Source organism: Solanum tuberosum, unplaced genomic scaffold, assembly GCF_000226075.1.
Source record: "Solanum tuberosum cultivar DM 1-3 516 R44 unplaced genomic scaffold, SolTub_3.0 scf00332, whole genome shotgun sequence".
Taxonomy (NCBI): domain Eukaryota; kingdom Viridiplantae; phylum Streptophyta; class Magnoliopsida; order Solanales; family Solanaceae; genus Solanum; species Solanum tuberosum.
Genome location: NW_006239255.1, coordinates 575,404 through 595,071, shown reverse-complemented (window position 1 = coordinate 595,071; position 19,668 = coordinate 575,404). Strand labels below are relative to the sequence as shown.

The 19,668-nt window shown below is 34.9% G+C and overlaps 1 pseudogene; it reads right to left on the bottom strand.

The window, feature by feature from the left end:
- Nucleotides 1-727: 727 nt before the first annotated feature.
- LOC102594393 (uncharacterized) lies at nucleotides 728-12,904 on the bottom strand (annotated as a pseudogene).
- Between the last annotated feature and the right edge of the window lie 6,764 nt (nucleotides 12,905-19,668).

Here is a 19,668-nt window from a genome sequence, read left to right as displayed (position 1 = left end):
TTAGCGGACACTTCGAAATGCTTAAACCCTTCTCGAAGTGTAAATTGAACCCCGAACCCTCTTTGGTATTTTCAAATGATTTTTCTGTTTAAATCTTTGAAAATTATAAGTTTTCTTAATTTCTTTAAAAAATTAAGTGGCGATTCTTTTCTAAGTATTTTTCTCAAATTGTTTTATACTTAGAACATTTCAAAAAGTGATTTTTCTAAAGGTTAGTAAAATTACGACACAACACCTTAAATCAGATGAACGTGAAAAACGCATTTCTTCACAGCGACCTGGAAGAAGTTGTGTTTATGAAACCACCACCTGGGTGTGTTCTGCCAAGACCAAAATACTTGGTCAATCAATTAGTAATAGTAAATTCTAATTAACTGTAAATAACAGGTCTCTGCTTGTGAGTTAGTATATTACTTGGAGAAAACATAGGGTTGGCTTGCATATGCGTTTGGAAGTAATAAGTCGTTTGCATCATCGTCAGTGACTTAAAATTAACTATTATTTTATTTATTATTCAAATATTAATGTTTTGATCTTAGCTGTTGTTAACACTGTGTAATGCAAAGGCCTCCTAACTGCAGAGATGGAATAAGCTCAGCGGAATGTCAATGGGTAAACCTCAAATTTTCCTAGTATGTGTGGACCTTGCACCAAATATAGTTGAGCAACAAAACAATTTTTAAAAGGAACTGTTCAAGTATAAGAAAGACATCAAAATGTTTCGACTATTAGTGGGATACATAAATAAGTACACTTGACATTAAATTTATTATCTCTGGACAAATAAAAGAGAAAAGAGAAATTCATGTTGAAGTCGTGGCCGTTCTGAGTTTGTATTGCTAGCAAAATCATTGATCACCTTCCTCCAGGAAATGGTATAGTTACATGGCTCGTTATACTATCAACATGGATACTATGTTCACTATATTCATATCCAAATCCAGGCAGTAGGGACTCAATCTCCTCTGACTGTTGATCAGTTTGAGCCCATGAGTGCTTCAATTTCGATCCAGCTTCCAATTCTGCTGCAAGTTCCTTCATTGTAGGTCGATCATCCCCTTTAACATTTAAGCACCTTTGTGCAATCACAGCAACATTTTTCAATTGCCCTGCATTTCCCTCATCACAGACTATATTGTCGTCTAGAATATCAAACAAATGACCCTTTTCCACTGAAGATAAGAAATATTGAGCTAAACTTCTCTCTTCTTCTGGTCTTTGAAAACATAGAGCCTTTCTACTGGTTAGGAGCTCTACAAGCACTACTCCGAAACTGTATACATCACTTTTTTCGTTGAGTTGACTTGTTTGCAAGTATTCAGGATCTAAATATCGTAGAGTTCCTTGAACCAATGTAGATAGCTCTGTTTGATCAGCAGGAACCAACCTGGATGCTCTAAAATCAGACACTTTGGCTGTGTAGCTTTTGTCTAGAAGAATGTTGACTGACTTAATATCTCTATGAATGATAGGAGGGTAAGCTGCTGAGTGTAAGTAGGAAAGTACTCCAGCAGTTTCTGCAGCAACTCTAAGACGAATATCCAAAGAAAGTGTTCCATTGCTGATAAATTCATATACCAGTAGTGGAACTTCCGTCTCAAGGCAACAACCTAAGAGCTTAACCACATTTCTATGGTTGATTTGTGAAAGGACAAGGACTTCATTTATGAATTGTTCAATTTGATTGCGATCAATTACCTTAGAATTTTTTATGGCAACGATGCAATTATCTTTGAGATATCCTTTGTACACAGTTCCATAACCTCCTTGACCAACAACTCTATCTTTGTCAAAGTCATTAGTTGCCCTTTGTGAAAATGTTTACTGTATTGGTATTACTTGATCCCTCTTCCCCTACTTTGAGTCGTTGCAATAGAACTAATCCACCATTTTCTTGGAAAAGCTTCTTCTTCATCATTAACATTTTTCTCCTTTGGAATGCAGTATATGACCAGCCAAATATTATAAAAACCATTAAAGCAACCCCTACTGTAACACCTGTAATAAAAATATATTACTAACATATATAGATGTACCCAATAAAGCCATTGTATTAGCCATTTAGGCTGATGTATGTAGTTCATGAAAATAAAATCGTTGCCCATATTAATCTCCACACTTCCACAATCTGTGGTCTTCTTTTTCCGTTCAGTTGTGAAAGAAATAATTAAACAAGTAGTAATATTTGACGGAATTAACCTCTTGCCTGCAGAATTCCAAACAAGTTGAGAAAGGTACCTATAACAAGATAAATATTCTGAATTTTTCTCTGAGGATTGTCACGATTGCATTCAGTATAACCATCGCCACTGAAATCTGGATGGCATGTGCATGTATAACTCCCATCTGTATTGTTGCAAATGGCATTTTTGACACACCTATAATCTGGTTTCCGATTTACACATTCATTGATATCTGCAGACTCATAGAGCACAACCGTAAACATTCATTTGCAAAATGATAGATTTGATATAAAATCATATTAGGAGACTCACAAACATATACATACCTTGACAACCATCTATCAGGTATGGATTCCCATCATATCCTTGCATACAGGAACATCGATATCCATTTGAATTATCCTGACAATCACTGTTTTTACTCTTACATCCATATGTAGTCGAATTTCTCTTAGCTATTTCACATGTTTCTTCACCAATTGCCCAATCTAGTACGAGAGGAAACTTCTCTTCTTTCTGCAAACTGCTGAGGTAAGTCTTAGAAAAGCTAAAATTAGCTTGATCGACCACAAAAGCATAGATGCAACTAAGGTCATCTTTCATATCAGTATCATTATAATTATAATAGCTGCTTAGTGTTATGGTGACATTCCATGCTCCCTTAGGGATGGATGTCTTGCAACAACCGACCCCAGAACATGTGTCATGAACAACATCATCAATACTATTGCACATGGACATGCATCCTGTTATGTAGGGGAGATACTCGATTTTAGTTCCAAACTTGGTATAATAACCCTGAACAATTGCATACGTGTCACAACCGAACGACATTCATTGACTACCAAGTCGGACACTCCCATCACAAATTTATTCATTCTAGACCTCGAGTCCGCCACTATGGTTGGAACATACTTGGATAGTTGGGTGAACTTTAAAGCATACTCTTTCACACTCATACCCCATTGACGAAGGTTTATGAACTCTTGCATTTTTCGTTCCCTCAACTCTAGGGGAATGAATCTATCAAGAGACTCCGATTTAAACGATTCCTATCCTATCGGGCCCGCTCCTATGGGTCCCTCACCTTTCCATTGTTCATATCAAACTTGAGCCACATCTTTTAGTTGGTAGGCAGCTAGCTCTGCCTTCTCCTCTGAAGACACCCTCATAGCATCAAGCACCTTACAAACCTCATCAATAAACCTTTGGGGATCCTCTTCCACTTTGGAACCAAGAAACTCGGAAGGGTTCATCCTTGCAAAATCCCTCAATCTAGAAGCCAAGGAATTCATATTAGGGTTCACACGAGTCCCAACATCTCTATTGGCTTGGGCGGTCATGGCTTGGGCATGAGTTGTCAAGGCTTGAGCTTGAGCCGTCATAGCTTGGGTCAACATTAGAAAAGTCGACCTAACCTCCACATCTGTCATAGCCGGAGGATTAATCAGTGCTTGATCAGCTTGAGGAGCTTCCTCATTCACATTGTCACCCTCCATTCTTCTTGCATTAGCCCTTCGTGTATTCATTTCCTGAAGACACAAGAGAAGGATTAGGAGAGGGACTTTTATAGAGTTAAACTCTAAGGTACGAGTACAACTTAAGAGTAATGAAAGAAGTGTAGTTTCCTAAACATCTTATAGCCTCTCACTCATAAATGTGGCACGCTTCACACTCATGAACAAGACTCTACTAGAGGTGGCTTATGAGACATCATCCTAGAATCATTCTAAATATTTTGCTCTGATAACCAAGTTTGTAACGACCCAAGGGTACCCCCTAGACGTAACAAGGCACATAGAACCCCGAAAGGAACCATGTAAGACACTTAGCATATCATAACATAAGTAAAGAACAATAAAGAGTAAAACACATTTTCAAGTCTTAAGAAGTTTTCATAAAACAAAGCGGAAGTCTAGACTTGTCTCAATTAGCCATCTATTACAATTGAAGTATCAAATAGGGTCATAGCCCTTACAATAAAATCTTAAAGTCTAGTACAATGAAAGAAAGGAACTACAAGACATCACTCGTCCTCGGATCCATGAGGACTCACCACAAGCTAGGAGAATAGTCGATCCAAGCTTGTATCGAAGGAAGATCACCTCAAACACTAGAACCTACACTTTGTGGAAAATGTAGAAAAGAAATATGGGTTAGTACAAAAATGCACTTAGTATGATAGTCATGCATAAAATCCTTGAAACATGCAAAAAGGGACATTTTAATTAAATGCATGCAATTTGTAAGTTAAAACCTCATTTTTAAGACAATGGAAGAGCATAACTCATAAGCATGTTCATTACATAAATACTCACATCATAAGAAGACCATACCATTTGTACCCTCAAAGCATACATGTGCAATGCATAAATAAGATCCCATAATCCTACCCAATGCTAAGTAAAGTTTATTGAGTAACCATCATTCATATTTCATGTTCTTGTTCATAGTTAATCATAGTGGGAATACGCCTTAACCGACATAGGCCATGTGAGCTAAAATGGAATCTGGTGTCATGCCCCACACCGAAAAAAGGTGTCCTACTTGTCTAAGGTAGAACTAACATGTGTTAGCTTTTAGATGGATCCACTAGCTAAAGACCTATGGGGGCACATAGTTTATGGGATAAGGAGTTGCTACTAGAAACCCGGACTCATTGAGGTAGAAGGTTTCCATCTCATTAGATACATATGTTAGGAACCCGGACTCACTGAGGCAGAAGGAACCCATTTAAAAAGCCGGACTCACTGAGCTAGAAGCTTTCATCTCATATTCAATATCCACTCGATGCTAAGCATGATTCCCATTAAGTTCATATTAAGTTTTGACTTAAGTTCATGTTTACGGAAGAATGTCTTAACACTCAATCCAATATATATAATTCATAAGATAGCTTGTAGATTCAATAGGTGAGAATGGCCTTTCAACCTTAGAATCATCATATTGTGAGAAAACCTTTCATATCATGTCCATTATGTGTTTATGAGAATGACCTTTCAATCAACACACAATTAGACTATAATCATGTTCATAAAGAATATACAATAAGTCCACAATCATGTATAATTCTCATCGTTCACCCCTCTTAGGTCAAGGATCACATTACATCCAACACATCTAGATTTACTACGCTAGATATGGATAATAACATGATTCAATTTACTAAATTACTATAAGTATAATCTCATAATATTCTCCCTTCATCAAGTCACCCACATCACAAAGGTATAAATTGGGAAATAGGGGGTTTCATGGGTTCTTGGGGGAATTCATCATAAATCAACAATAAATCATCAATTCAATCATAATCCATCATAAATCAACCATTAAAAACGTTTTTGGAAAGAACCCATAAGATTGAAGTCAAACCCTAACTTTTGGGGAAATCAATAGTTTAGAAATTGAGTTTGAAAGGGCTCCATGGATGAAAACTATCCATGGATCAAGGACTGCCATACCTTAGGTGGAGAATTACCACGAATTTGAGGAGAAAAGATGGATCCTTCAACCCTAGTTTCACCCTTCTTCTTCTTCTTTGGAGTTCGAGAGAGAATATTTTGGAGAGGGTTTTGGTTTTGATTTAGGAAGTTGGTAGTTATGATTTAAGAAGACTTAGTTTAGGGACTTAAAACCTTATATAGTTAGCTTAATTAAGTGTAAAACGACGTCACTTAACATTAACTTAAAAAGGAAAACCCTAAACTACCCCTCCACTAATCCCGAAACCGACCTTCAGGCATGACCCACGACCCCCCCCCAACCTACGGACCGTGGCAGGACCCACGGCCCGTGCTGGTGAAGCATCGGTCAGGGTTCTGCAACCTGTTTTGGAGGGCTTGGTCTATGGATACCTACCCACGGAGCGTGGGTTGACCCACGAGGCGTGAATGCCCTCCGTGGGTCACTGCCAGGTAGTCCTTTAGGGGCTTTTCCTCAAGGAGCCATGGTTGGTCCTTAGGTTTTAAGCCTTGACGTTCTAACATGAAAACATGAATTTTAAGGTACGGGGAGGTACATCTGCGACTCTAAACCCTAACGTCAAGCTCTAATTTAGTCTACTAATTTCCGAAGTGTTACATATATATATATATATATATATATATATATTATAGTGTAATTATTTAGTGAGGTATGAATGTAAAGGGATATGTGTTTGTAATTATTTTTCTTTTATGGGTGTTTGTTTAGTTTCTCCATACATAAATAAATACACTTGACATTAATTTGTTACTCAAATTTATTATGTCTGGACAAATAAAAGAGATGCAACTAATTAAACTTAGTTCCTATTTCTAATATGCCTAAGAAAAAAAGAAATTCATGTTGAAGTTGTTGCCGTTTTGAGCTCATGCTTCTGAGACAAATTAACATGCATGATAGATCACCTTCCTCCACGAAATGGTAAATGTTATATTCTAGGTTTTTTTTATGATCCTCACAAATACAAGGACCCGGTCCCTGGCAGAGTGCTCTCGTCCAGATTCAAAATAGGGTATAGTTGTAAAGCTGTCATGTCAGGTTGGTTGGTGAAAAGTGCAGTGTACTTCACCAATAGGAAGGGCGGACGAGGTTGTTTGTTTCAGTGGTCAAAACTCTTGTTGGTGACTGATTTATACAACAATAAACAAACAACATTATTCATTCAATAAAGAGAGAGAGCTAGCAAGTCTTTTCAAGAACTTACAAAGAAAACACTGCAAGGGACCTGGTCCCGAAAAGACTGCATATGTGAAAAAGTCAAATGACAGCTGTCTAAAAGCTGTCACATCTGACATGGTTGGTGCACAACTTTTCAAAATAGCAGACTCTCAGCTAATGGTGTCGTCCCATAGAGTTTGTGTCTATTTGATATAGTCTCTTCTCACAAAACACAAACTTAAGATTTGGCAAACGAAAATTCATAAGCTTACAAAGAGAGGGCCATCTTCAAGGAAGAACTCAAGCACAACATAACACATACATCAAGGGACCTGATAGACCAAAGAAGAGCAATCTTTATCTGTTGGTGTTGTTGAATGCTTGTAATGTGCTAAACTTGTAGGATTCGTTTCACTCTTTTAAGAAACGTTTCAAACCTTTGTGTGAGTTAGTGTAAGAGCATTGTTAGAGTTAACTTTGATTCTTACGGTTTGAAGTCTATATTAATTAGTGATAGTTAATATAGTGGGCAATAAATGCATTGTTTTGACTCAGTAAGTAATAGGTGTATTACTTAGTGTGAGATTAAGAGTTTAGTCTCATTGGTGTAGTTGAAAACTGTATTCAGTTTTACTTGGAGATTAGTGAATGCAGTTGAAAATCCTGTGTGACAGGTCGTGGTTTTACTCCTTTGAGCAATGAAATTTCCACATAAAACTCTTGTACCTGATTTACATTGTGCTATTTATTTTCCGCATTTTTATTCTGTCGGGGGACCTGATCCTGTGATCACTAAGTGGACGCGTACATTCCATCAATTGGTATCAGAGCTTGGGCTCTCTATCTAGTTAACACCAAGAAAGAGATTCCTGCGAAGAATGGCGAACCACTGAACTTGCAAAAAGGTCTGTCTCATACAAGGCCACCTCTTCTTGATGGTTAATTCTATAGATGGTGGAATATTCGAATGAGGGACTATCTCATGGCTGAGGACATTCAAGTGTGGAATATTATTTTTGAAGGTCCTTATGTGCCAATTATGGAAGTAAAAGATGGAGATGTCACAAGAGTCATTCCCAAAACTCGACAACAATATAATGACTCCGATAGAAGAATGGTTGAGAAAAATCACAAAGCCTGGAAGCTATTGATGTATGGCATTGGAGTAAATGAATATGATATGATTTCATCTTGTGAATCAGCCAAGGAAATTTGGGATCGGTTGAGAACAACGTATGAGGGCACTGAGGAAACAAAGAAATCTAAGCTAGATCTCTTTACTACTCAGTTAGAAAGTTTCACCATAAAAGAAGGTGAATCTATTCATGAAATGTGTACTAGATTCTCCACCATTACAAATGAGCTTATGTTCCTGGAAGAACCTAGCAGGTCTCTAAGATACTGGAAATTCTTCCTAGATCTTGGACAAATGAATTTGTGGTTGATGATGAGACAAGGGATCCTGAAGTAGAGATGTTGGATGCACTGTTTGAACATCTTCAAGTTTATTAGATGCACAGAAAAAGGGATGGTCTCTTTCTCAAAGGCAAAGACAGAAGGTCAGATTCGATTAATGAGGCTAATCAGAAGAAAGATAAAAAAAAAGGGACAAATCACGGGCTCTCAAGGTGTCACAAAGTGAAACCCCTGAAATAAATGAGAACATGGGCTATTTCACTCAAAGATTTCAAAAAATCGTGAGAGAACGTGGAGGTTTCATGAAAGAAAATCTTGACAGGGCTACAAGCTCAAATGACTTGTGTTACAGGTGTGATAAACCAGGTCACTTCATTAGAGACTGCCCTATGCACAAAGTTGACCACAGGGTATATGTCAAGTCTAAGTCTGGAGAAGGCAAAGACAAAAAGGGGGACCAGGTCCGTGACAAGTCAAGCAGAAGAGAAACTACTGATCATGTGGTGAAGAAGGATCTGACTGCCAAAATAAATATTCTGAGTTATTCTCTGAGAATTGTCACGATTACATACAGTACCATTACCACTGAAATGTGGAGGGCATGTACATGTATAGTTCCCTTGTGTATTCTGGCAAACGGCATCTTCCGCACATCTATAATCTGGTTTCTGATCCATACATTCGTTGATATCTTCAGACTCATAGAGCACAAACGTGTTTAGTACAGTAAACTCTCTTAAGATGTGATGGTTGGGGGTGGGGTGGGGGAGAGGTAGTTCAAAAGGATAACTAAGACTGTTGATAGTTAAGGGGAATGCGATGAAAGCAGGACAAATTTAGAGGGTGTTGAGATATTCTACCCAAGCTCTAAAAGTAAACTGAAGTAATATGAGAGTGATCATGTATGCATGCATACCTTGGCAGACATCAGGTATGGATTTACATCATATCCTTGCATGCAGAAACATCGATATCCGTTTGAATCCTCATCACAATAGTTGTTGTTACTCTTACATCCATATGTAGTCGAGTTTGTCTGAGCTATTTCACATGTTTCTTCACCAATTACCCAATCTAGCACAAGAGGAAGCTTCGTAATGTTCTGCAAATTTTCCAAGTTTTTCTTAGAAAAATTAGCATAAGGGCTAGTATTTTCGACCACATAAGCATAGCTGCAACAAGTGTTCTCATCTTTCTCATAAGTATGATTAAAATAGCTGCTTAGTTTTATAGTGAACTTCTTTGCTCCATTAGGGATGGGTGTCTTTCAACAACCGACCCTGGAACATGTGCCATTATCAGCATCATCAATACTATTGCACATGGACATGCATCCTGTTATGAAGGAGTATTCGTTAGTTGTTGTATTCTCAAACTTTGAATAATTACCATAAGCTATGGCTGATGTGTCACAGCCAATTGCGATGAACATATTCGCTGTGTGGCTCACAGTTAACAACGATGGTAATTTTATTTTTGGCGTGTTATTCTCTGTGTTTATCCTGTTGGAAATGTAACAATCTCTGGATATGTACTTTAAGATGTTAAGTTGCCCAGCGAGAGATATGTTTGTAATTTCAATACTGTTGTTTCCTAAAAAAGGCTGGGGAGTCGGAAAGGAGTAATCACAAGTGACAAGGAACTGATCACGTAGAGTGCAATCTCGGGACATACCAATTACCAAATGGGAAAGGGATGTTGACATTGCCACAACTTTCATTGCAGTTAGATTTGGCTATGAGATTGTTTGTGCTGTCATTCTCATGCTTAGTATTTGTTGGAATATTATGCAGGGTTTAAACAAGAAAAGTTCAGACAGTATTAGGGTGGTTTAGTAGTTGGTTAGAGTTATACACATATTACTATTGAAAGAATTAGCTATGAATGAATCCATGTATTGTTTTTTTTTTTCCAATTATTAGTTATTTCACATTCTATCCTGCATAAAATAATACATAGATTCTCTCAAAATGTGTTGATTTTTACTCGGATACATAATAAATAACTACACTTGACATTAATTTGTTACTCAAATTTATTATGTCTGGACAAATAAAAGAGATGCAACTTATCAAACTTAGTTCATATTTCTAACATGCCCAAGAGAAAAAAGAAATTCATGTTGAAGCCGTGGCCGTTTTGAGCTCGTGCTTCTGAGCAAAATTAACATGCATGATTGATCACCTTCCTCCAGGAAATGGTAAAGTTACATGGCTCGTTACACTATCAATATGGATACTGTGTTCACAATATTCATATCCAAATCCAGGCAGTAAGGACTTAATCTCCTCGGACTGCTGATCAGTTTGAGCCCACGAGTGCTTCAATTTTGATCCAGCTTCCAATTCTGCTGCAACTTCCTTCATAGTAGGTCGATCATCCCCTTTAAGAATTAAGCACCTTTGGGCAAGCACAGCAACATTTTTCAATTGCCCTGCATTTACCTCATCACAGACTATGTTGCTGTCTAGAATATCGAACAAATGACCCTTTTCCACTGAAGATATGAAATATTGAGCTAGACATCTCTCTTCTTCTGGTCTTTCAAAACATAAAGCCTTTCTACCGGTTAGGAGCTCTATAAGCACTACTCCGAAACTGTATACATCACTTTTTTCATTAAGTTGATTTGTTTGCAAGTATTCAGGATCTAGATATCCTAGAGTTCCTTGAACCAATGTAGATAACTCTGTTTGATCAGCAGGAACCAACCTGGATGCTCCAAAATCAGACACTTTGGCTGTGTAGTTTTTGTCTAAAAGAATGTTGACTGATTTTATATCTCTATGGATGATAGGAGGGTAAGCTGCAGAGTGCAAGTAGGAAAGTACTCCAGCAGTTTCTGCAGCAACTTTCAGACGAATATCCAAAGAAAGAGTTGACGCCTTAAATTTATCATGTAAGTGTTCAGAAAGTGTTCCATTGCTGATAAATTCATACACCAATAGTGGAACTTCCGTCTCGAGGCAACAACCTAAGAGCTTAACCACATTTCTATGGTTGATTTGGGAAAGGACAAGGACTTCATTTATGAATTGTTCGATCTGATTGCGATCAATTACCTTAGATTTTTTATGGCAACGATGCAATTATCTTTCAGATATCCTTTGTACACAGTTCCAAAACCTCCGTGACCAACAACTCTATCTTTGTCAAAGCCATTAGTTGCCTTTTCTAGCTCTTCCGCTGTGAAAATCTTTATTGTATTATTATGACTTGATCCCTCTTCCCTTGTAAGTCGCTGTTGTAGAACTAATCCACCATTTTCCTGGAAAAACTTCTTCTTCATCTTTGACATCTTTCTCCTTTGGAATGCAGTGTATGACCAGCCAAAAACAATAATAATCGCAAAAGCAACCCCTGCTGTAGCACCTGTATAAAAATATTTAAACTTTATTAGACATTTTAGGTCGATGTATATAGTTCGTGAAAATAAAATTGTTATCGATTTGAAAGAAGTTAAGAGAGGTACCTATAACAAAATAAATATTTTGAGTTATTCTCTGAGGATTGTCACGATTGCATACTGTACCATTACCACTGAAATCTGGAGGGCATATGCATGTATAACTCCCTTCTGTATTCTGGCAAATGGCATCCTTGGCACATCTATAATCTGGTTTCCGATCTATACATTCGTCGATATCTGCAGACTCGTAGAGTACAAACGTATGATAACGTAAACATTCATTTCCAAAATGATAGATTTGATATAATTAAAATCATATTAGGAAACTCTCAAACATATACATACCTTGACAACTCAGGTATGGATTCCCATCATATCCTTGCATGCAGGAACATCGATAACCATTTGAATCATCATGGCAATAGCTGTTGTTACTCTTACATGCATATGCAGTCGAGTTTCTCTTAGCTATTTCACATTTGTCTTCACCAACTGCCCAATCTAGCACAAGAGGAAGCTTCTTCGTGTTCTGTAAACTGCTGAGGTAACTCTTAGAAAAGTTAAAATTAGCTTGATCGACCACAAAAGCATAGCTGCAGCTAGGGTCATTTGTCATATTAGTATCATTATAATTATTATAGCTGCTTAGTGTTATATTGACATTCGATGTTCCCTTAGGGATGGATGTCTTGCAACAACCGACCCCAGAACATGTATCATCATCAGCTTCATCAATACTATAGCACATGGACATGCATCCTGTTATGTAGCGGAGATACTCGATTTCAGTTCCAAACTTGGTATAATAACCCTGGACAATTGCATACGTGTCACAGCCAACGGCGATGAAGCTATTCGCAGTGTTGTCCACAGTTAATAACGATGGTAATACTATATATGGCTTGGTTCTATTCGTGCTTATCCCATCACGATAACAATCTCTGGATATGAAATGTAAGACCTTAAGTTGCCCAGAGAGAGATATGCTTGTGATTTCAATACTGCTGTTTCCTAAAAAAGGCTGGGGAGGATGAAAGGAGTAATTACAAGTGACAAGGAACTGATTGCGTAGAGCGCAATCTGGGGTCATACCAAATGGGAAAGGGATGTTGACATTTCCACAACTTTTATTGCAGTACTTAGGTTTGTCTATGAGATTGTTGTGTGACGTTGGTAACATAGCATCATCACCAAAAGATAGTGAAAAGCAAATAAATGTTATCAGAGCAACTATCATCACATAATTAGGAGCCATTGTTAAAGGAGATTATATAGGGATGTAAGTATAATGTGTTTGTTGTGATTTTTAATACTTCGATTTGCCGGTCATTTTATAGGTACTTATAAATTTGGAAGGACTAATTTCATTGGAATAGAGCGTTAACTACGTTAGAATTTTAATGTGGACTATGTCAACGAGAATTGACAACTTTATATGCAGCCAATTATATATATATGGAGAATCTTTTAGTACATTGGAATAGAGTGTCAAATACGTTAGTAAATTGGAATAGAGTTTCAAATACGTTGGAATAGTTTTAGTACAAAAAAGTTTTTCCAGAAAATAATGTGAGATGAGAATGAGCAAGTGCAGTCATTATCAGCTTTGTACGTATTTGTTGGAATAGTATGCAGGGTTTAATCAAGAAAGTTCAGTCAGTATTAGAAGAGAAAGTGACTGAAAATTTAAAGGATTAGACCTCTTTTTCTTGGAAATTATTGATGAGGGGTCTTATTGAATCACAATAGTGAAATTCTTGTTGGAACCATTTTTCTTCGACACAATATCACTAGCCGGAATCATTTTCCTTCAGCTTTATATCATATCACTAGCCAGAATTATTTCCCTTCGGTTTTATATCATATCACTTGCTGGAACTATTTCCCTTTGACCCAATATCACTAGCCGAAACGATTTCCCTTCGGCTTTATATCATATCACTAGGCGGAACCATTTCCCTTCGGCTTTACATCATATCATTTGCCAGAACCATTTTCATTCGGCATAATCATCACATATCTCATCACGGTGCCAAGAAATCAGTACAAATAAGTAATTTCACACCAAAAGGAAGAGAAACAACTCAAACAATTCAAGTCCACAATAATGTCATCAAAGCATTTCATCAACATTCAGGTTCCACAACAAGGCAATTCACAAAACATTATGATCAACACGTTGCGTTTTTCATTAATCCTTTTTTTATTCAATAAGATCAATCTAGTGGAATAATTGAACCTATCACCTCATTCCCATTACTCACAAACACACACAATGAAAGGGATATATACGATTCCACTAGTTTTATGCAAGGTTTAGAAATCACTTGCCTCAATTCAATGAAAAGTCAATACAAGACTTGAGCCTTCCCTTTCTAAACAATGTCCAAAGCCACACAGTCTAATTCAATCAAGCAATCACAATAAGATTCCAGAAATAATAACACCCAATCATTCACTTTGAAAAACGGGTCAAATTAACTCAAAAAACTCAATTCTGAGATTTGAGGCTTGAATTCGAAAATATTTACTTGAAAATGTTATCCAAGACATTTGGAATTCATTGGTGAAAACCATTTTGAAAAAGGAATTAAAAATCAGTTCATAATCACTATTTTACTAAAGAACTCAAGCTCTTGAAAAAACTTGTCATTTGCCAATCAAAATCTCAAGTTTTGATATTAAAATTCATAAATGATAAAAGGGAAATGAAATTTTAGGGTTACAAAAACTTACCCAATTGATTCACCATGAAAATTCACTTAAAAATCGTCTCCAAGGATTTTTCAAAGCTCAAAATGGGGGAAAATATGGTAAACCCCGAAATGGCAAGCCAAAAAGGGTCTCCGACATCGCTTAAGCTAACTCCACAAATTCACGACCATCGCGATCGCAACCCATTGTTCGCTTAAGTGAACGTTGTCCAAAAGGGGCCCTTCGCTTTCGCGACCAAGGTCTCGATAACGCGAACCTCGCAATCGCGAGGTACCCTTCGCGAAAGCGAGGCACACTAGCATCAAAAATATCAGCCAACTCTCAAAACATCAAGTGGACCCTCAAGATTAATTCGGAAGCCCGTACACACAAACTATATATACAAATTGACTAAACTCGACATTCCAGACTCAATGGACCATTGAAACACGAATCCAAGATTTTCTTGAGCTGAGTCCATGTAAGTCGCAAAAAAGGAACATAACGACTACAAAGGTCAAATCAAGCTCGGGACTTCTAAAAATTCAACCACGACCTCACCTATGCCTAAAATCATCCCTTGAATCCAATGGAACTCTCAAAATTCCAATCTAAGTATTCGAATCTCAAATGTTGACCAAAGTCAACCCAAATGCTAAAATTCCACAATTTTCTAACTTAGGACCTCAAATCCTTATAAAGACTCTGAGTCTAAAACCGACAACTCTCTTAGACTAATTTCCACAATCCGAAACTAATGAAATTGATAGAATTCTATTTTGACACTCGAAATTCCAAAAGATACCGAAACCACTTTTTAACAATTTTAGCCTTTCGAATTTCCAAAATTCCATAATTCACAACTTTTATCTCAAAACTCAAAATCAATTTCAAAACTCATTCAAAAATGACTCGTGACCAAAATTGTTAGGGGTAAAATAGTAATTTTATGAAAATTTCCAAGAAATGACCGACCGGATCATTATAATTATTATTATATATCGAGAATCTTTTAGTACATGAAATTTTTTCAAGAAAATAATGTGAATGCCTACTTTTCCGTTTGAAGGAAGATGAGAATGAGTCATTCTCATGCTTTGTACATATTTGTTGGAATAGTTTGCAGGGTTTAACCAAGAAAGTTCAGAGAGTACTAGAAGAGAGTGACTGGAAGTTTAACGGATTAGACCTCATTTTCTTGGAAATTATTGATGAAGGGTCATATTTCAAATTTTAGGAAGTTATGGCTACTTTTAAAATTATGTAAAAGCCTAAAACCCAATACCCTCACACCTTGTTTGGATGGTTCTTACCCACTGTATTGTGAGTTTAAATACAATGTTTGGTTTGATTTTTATTTAAATTTTATTGTGTCGTATTGTTTAATCCCAGTATTAGGTAAAGACGAAAAATTTCATTTTGTTTAACAACCTATTTGATATGATCGATCACGTCGTTACCTGAATGTTTATTCTCATTTTATCTTTACTTATTATTTAACAATTATATTTTATTATCTACCTTAGCGTTCATAGTACTTTATCTTGTATCTTACTTTTCTTGTAGATTTATTATTCAATTGTAGATGTATGGCATTATGTAACGACCGAGAACAATACATTCTATCCAATTATTGTAATCATTAAAATAATATAATATAGTATCATATAATACAACACAACACTATACAATACATTATGAAATAATACGTAACAATCATCCAAAACAAAGTGTTAGTCCCTCCTAGCGATCTGTTATGGTATGGTACGTACTGTATGATACAAAAAAAATTCCGTCTGTTAATTTTGCCTTTTGATATGTAAAAATACCATGTTATTATCATATTAAAACAATTTGGTATTTTACAGTTCGTTTTTGATATTTTGTAGTGTAGTAAATCAATAATCATAGTTTGTTCAACTCCGACTTACATATATTCACATACTAGAAAATCATGACTTTGGCTTTTCAAGAAATGTTTCAATTATATCATACTAATAATACCTAACACATATACAGAAATATCTAATAACTTAAAAATGACATTCCAAATACGATAAAGTAGTCAAAGCTTGAACATCTAAATAATTAGTACTTTTGTACTAACATTATTTTATATATTTTCTAGTATTACAATAATATACGTTAATTGTGTATGTAACTATATAAAATATTTCAGTATGATATTCAATATATTTTTTTATAAATATCAAATATAAATATTTTGTTTTAAAAGTACATATTATCAAATACTATAATACTGAAACTAGGGGTGGCAGGGGGACCGGGTCGGCCCGCCCCGGCCCGCGACCGGTCCGAGAACCGGCCCGCCGGACCCGGTCCCGTTTGAAGATGGCGGGATGGGGGGGTTCGGGATAGGGGACCGGTACCGGTCCGGTTCACCCGTTGGTCCCGGTCGACCCGGCCCGGTCCCGGCCCGGATGAACCGGCCGGTTCGCGGGATCCCCTAACAATATTTTTTTTTTTTTTTTTTTTTTTTTTTAAAATTCAATCTGGGAAAGTCAAACCTAAAATCTAGAGAAATAGATGGGAGAGAAAGAGAAGTTCTAGGGTTTCTAAGAATTGGGGAAATTTTTCATTGGAAGAGAAGAGAAATTTTTCTGTTGAGATTTTTGGTGTGAGGCATCTGGGCTTGGGGATAACAAGGTTGTAACGCCTTTGGCCTTTGCCTTCTTTTGTTTTTTATTTAACTTTTTTTCATTACGAGTGTCAAATCATTTTTTTTTATTTAATAAAAATATTTTATAAAATTGTAGTTTTTTTTTTTGTAGTAATAGAGTCATTTGATTTTTTTTACTTAAAAAATTAATTAACTTTTATACAAAAAATGTCTTGGGTAAAGTTTTTGTTTAAAAGGATGTGGAGGAACTTTTTAAAAAAGTTTCAAAAAGAATTTGACTTTTTCTTGACTATCTTAATTAGGAATTTTTTAGAGCAATGAAAAATTAATTCGGATTAAGAAATTAACTTGAAAACAATATATTATTTGGTTTGGTATCATCCAATGTTATTAAATTTAATAAAAATTGGTAATGTTTAGCTTGTTTTGATATTAAAAATAAATAAAACAAAATATTGAACAAACACGAATTAATATATGTTTATATAATTAGTATTTTCTATTATTATAAATTAAAGTTCTATTACAAAATTATTTTTCATTGTTAGGCTTTTCGCTATTAAATCATTACTCGTATTTAATGTGATTTGGATTTTATTGGGTAAGAAAATGCATTTTGTTAGTTGAGATATATCAGTTAAATAATAATTAAAATGTTGCATATTCATGTGGTTTAAATTGTAATGATCAAAATTAGCATGTATTTAAAAATATGAATAATCAATTATTTTGAAGCAATGTTCACAATATAACCTCCACCAGTAAATTTTATAGACTGTCTAAGTCATCTCAAGTTTACTAGATATTCAACACTTATCTAAATTTTCAGTTACAAAGAAATGCATTTTGCTAGTTGTTGATACGTTAATTAAATAATAATTAACTATTGTACATTTTCATGTATTTTGAATTATAATGTCAAAATTAGCATCAGCTGAAAATGTTAATAATCCATTATTTTAAAGCAATATCCATCATATAACACCTCCATCAATAAACGTGTATAAACTACATTAGTCATCTCAAGTTCATTAGATATTCAACATATCAATTTAGGTATTTTGGGTGCAAAGAATTGCATTTTGCTATTTATAACACATCTGTTAAATAATAATTAAATATTATATTTTCATATGTCTTGAATTGTAATGGTTAAAATTAGCATATATGGAAATAACAATAACCAATTATTTTGGAGCAATATAAGTAATTTAAGTCTATCAATAAATGTGTATAAATCACCTCAAGATCATGAGTTAGATATTCAACATTTGTCTAAATTTTTTATTACCAAAAAAATGCATTTTGCGATTTGTCAGCACATCAATTAAAAAATATACATTCATTTGTCTTGAATTGTAATGGCTAAAGTTAGCATAAATAAAAATAATCTATGCTAATAATTAATTATTTTGAAGCAATGTTCGTAATATAAACCACATCAATAAATGTGTATATAGATTATATAAGCCACCTCAAATTCATTAGATATTCAATATTTATGTAATTTTTTTACTGCAAAAGAATGCATTTTGTGAATTATTGACATATCAATTAAATAAATAACTAAATAATATACATTCACGTTTCTTGAATTGTGATGATCAAAATTAATACATGCTTAAAATACAAATAATAATTATTCTAAAGTATGCAATGTCTGTAATATAAGTCTCATCAATAATATGCATAGATTATCATAAATCATCTTAAGCTCATTAAATACTTAACATTTGTCTAAATCTTTTAATGCAAAAAATGTATTTAGTTAATCGTCAATATACCGATTAAACAATAATTAAATATTATATATTCATGTGTCTTCAATTATAAAAGTCAAAAATAACATGTGCATTATTCTAGAACAATGTTCATAATATAAGTCCATCAAATATATATATATATATATGTAAAGACTACATAAATCACCTCATGTTCATTAGATATTTGATATTTGTCTAAACTTTTAGGTGGAAAAAAAACATATTTTGCTATTTATCGACACCTTACAACTAAATACTATACATTCATGTGTATTGAATTATAATAACCAAAATTAGCACTTATTAAAAAATATCAATAAATTAATTATTCTAAAATAGTGTTCATAATATAAGTCCCATAAAAAAACGTATGTAGGCTACATGAGTCACCTGAAGCTCTAGATATTCAATATTTGTCTAAATTTAAGGTGCAAAAATTGTATTTTGCTAGTCATCGATATATTAATGTATGTTTATGTGTCTTAAATTGTAATGACAGAATTAGTTTCCTTGAACTTATGTAGCTTTACTTTTTATAAGCTACGAACATATTAAATTTTTGTTTTCCCTTTCTTTATAACTCGTGTGTTTTGATATGTAAGTTAATGTTTTGCCATAGTACATAGACACATACCTCACAAAAGAGAAAATGACCAAAATAATCCTTAATGTATAGGGTTTGAATAATTTTGATCATTCATATATATCAGCTTATCAAAATAATCCTTGATGTATATAAAAAGATTATCATTTTAGTCCTTATCCCTAAAATTAACCATAAAAATAAAAAGTACAGTTAGATTTAACGGTGGATCCTCTATATTAATACTTGACAAACTCTTCTCCCCCAAATCTTCTCTCTTCACCCAATTCTTCTTCCCTGGACAAAGAAGAAGAAGCCAATTCTTTTTTCCTATCATC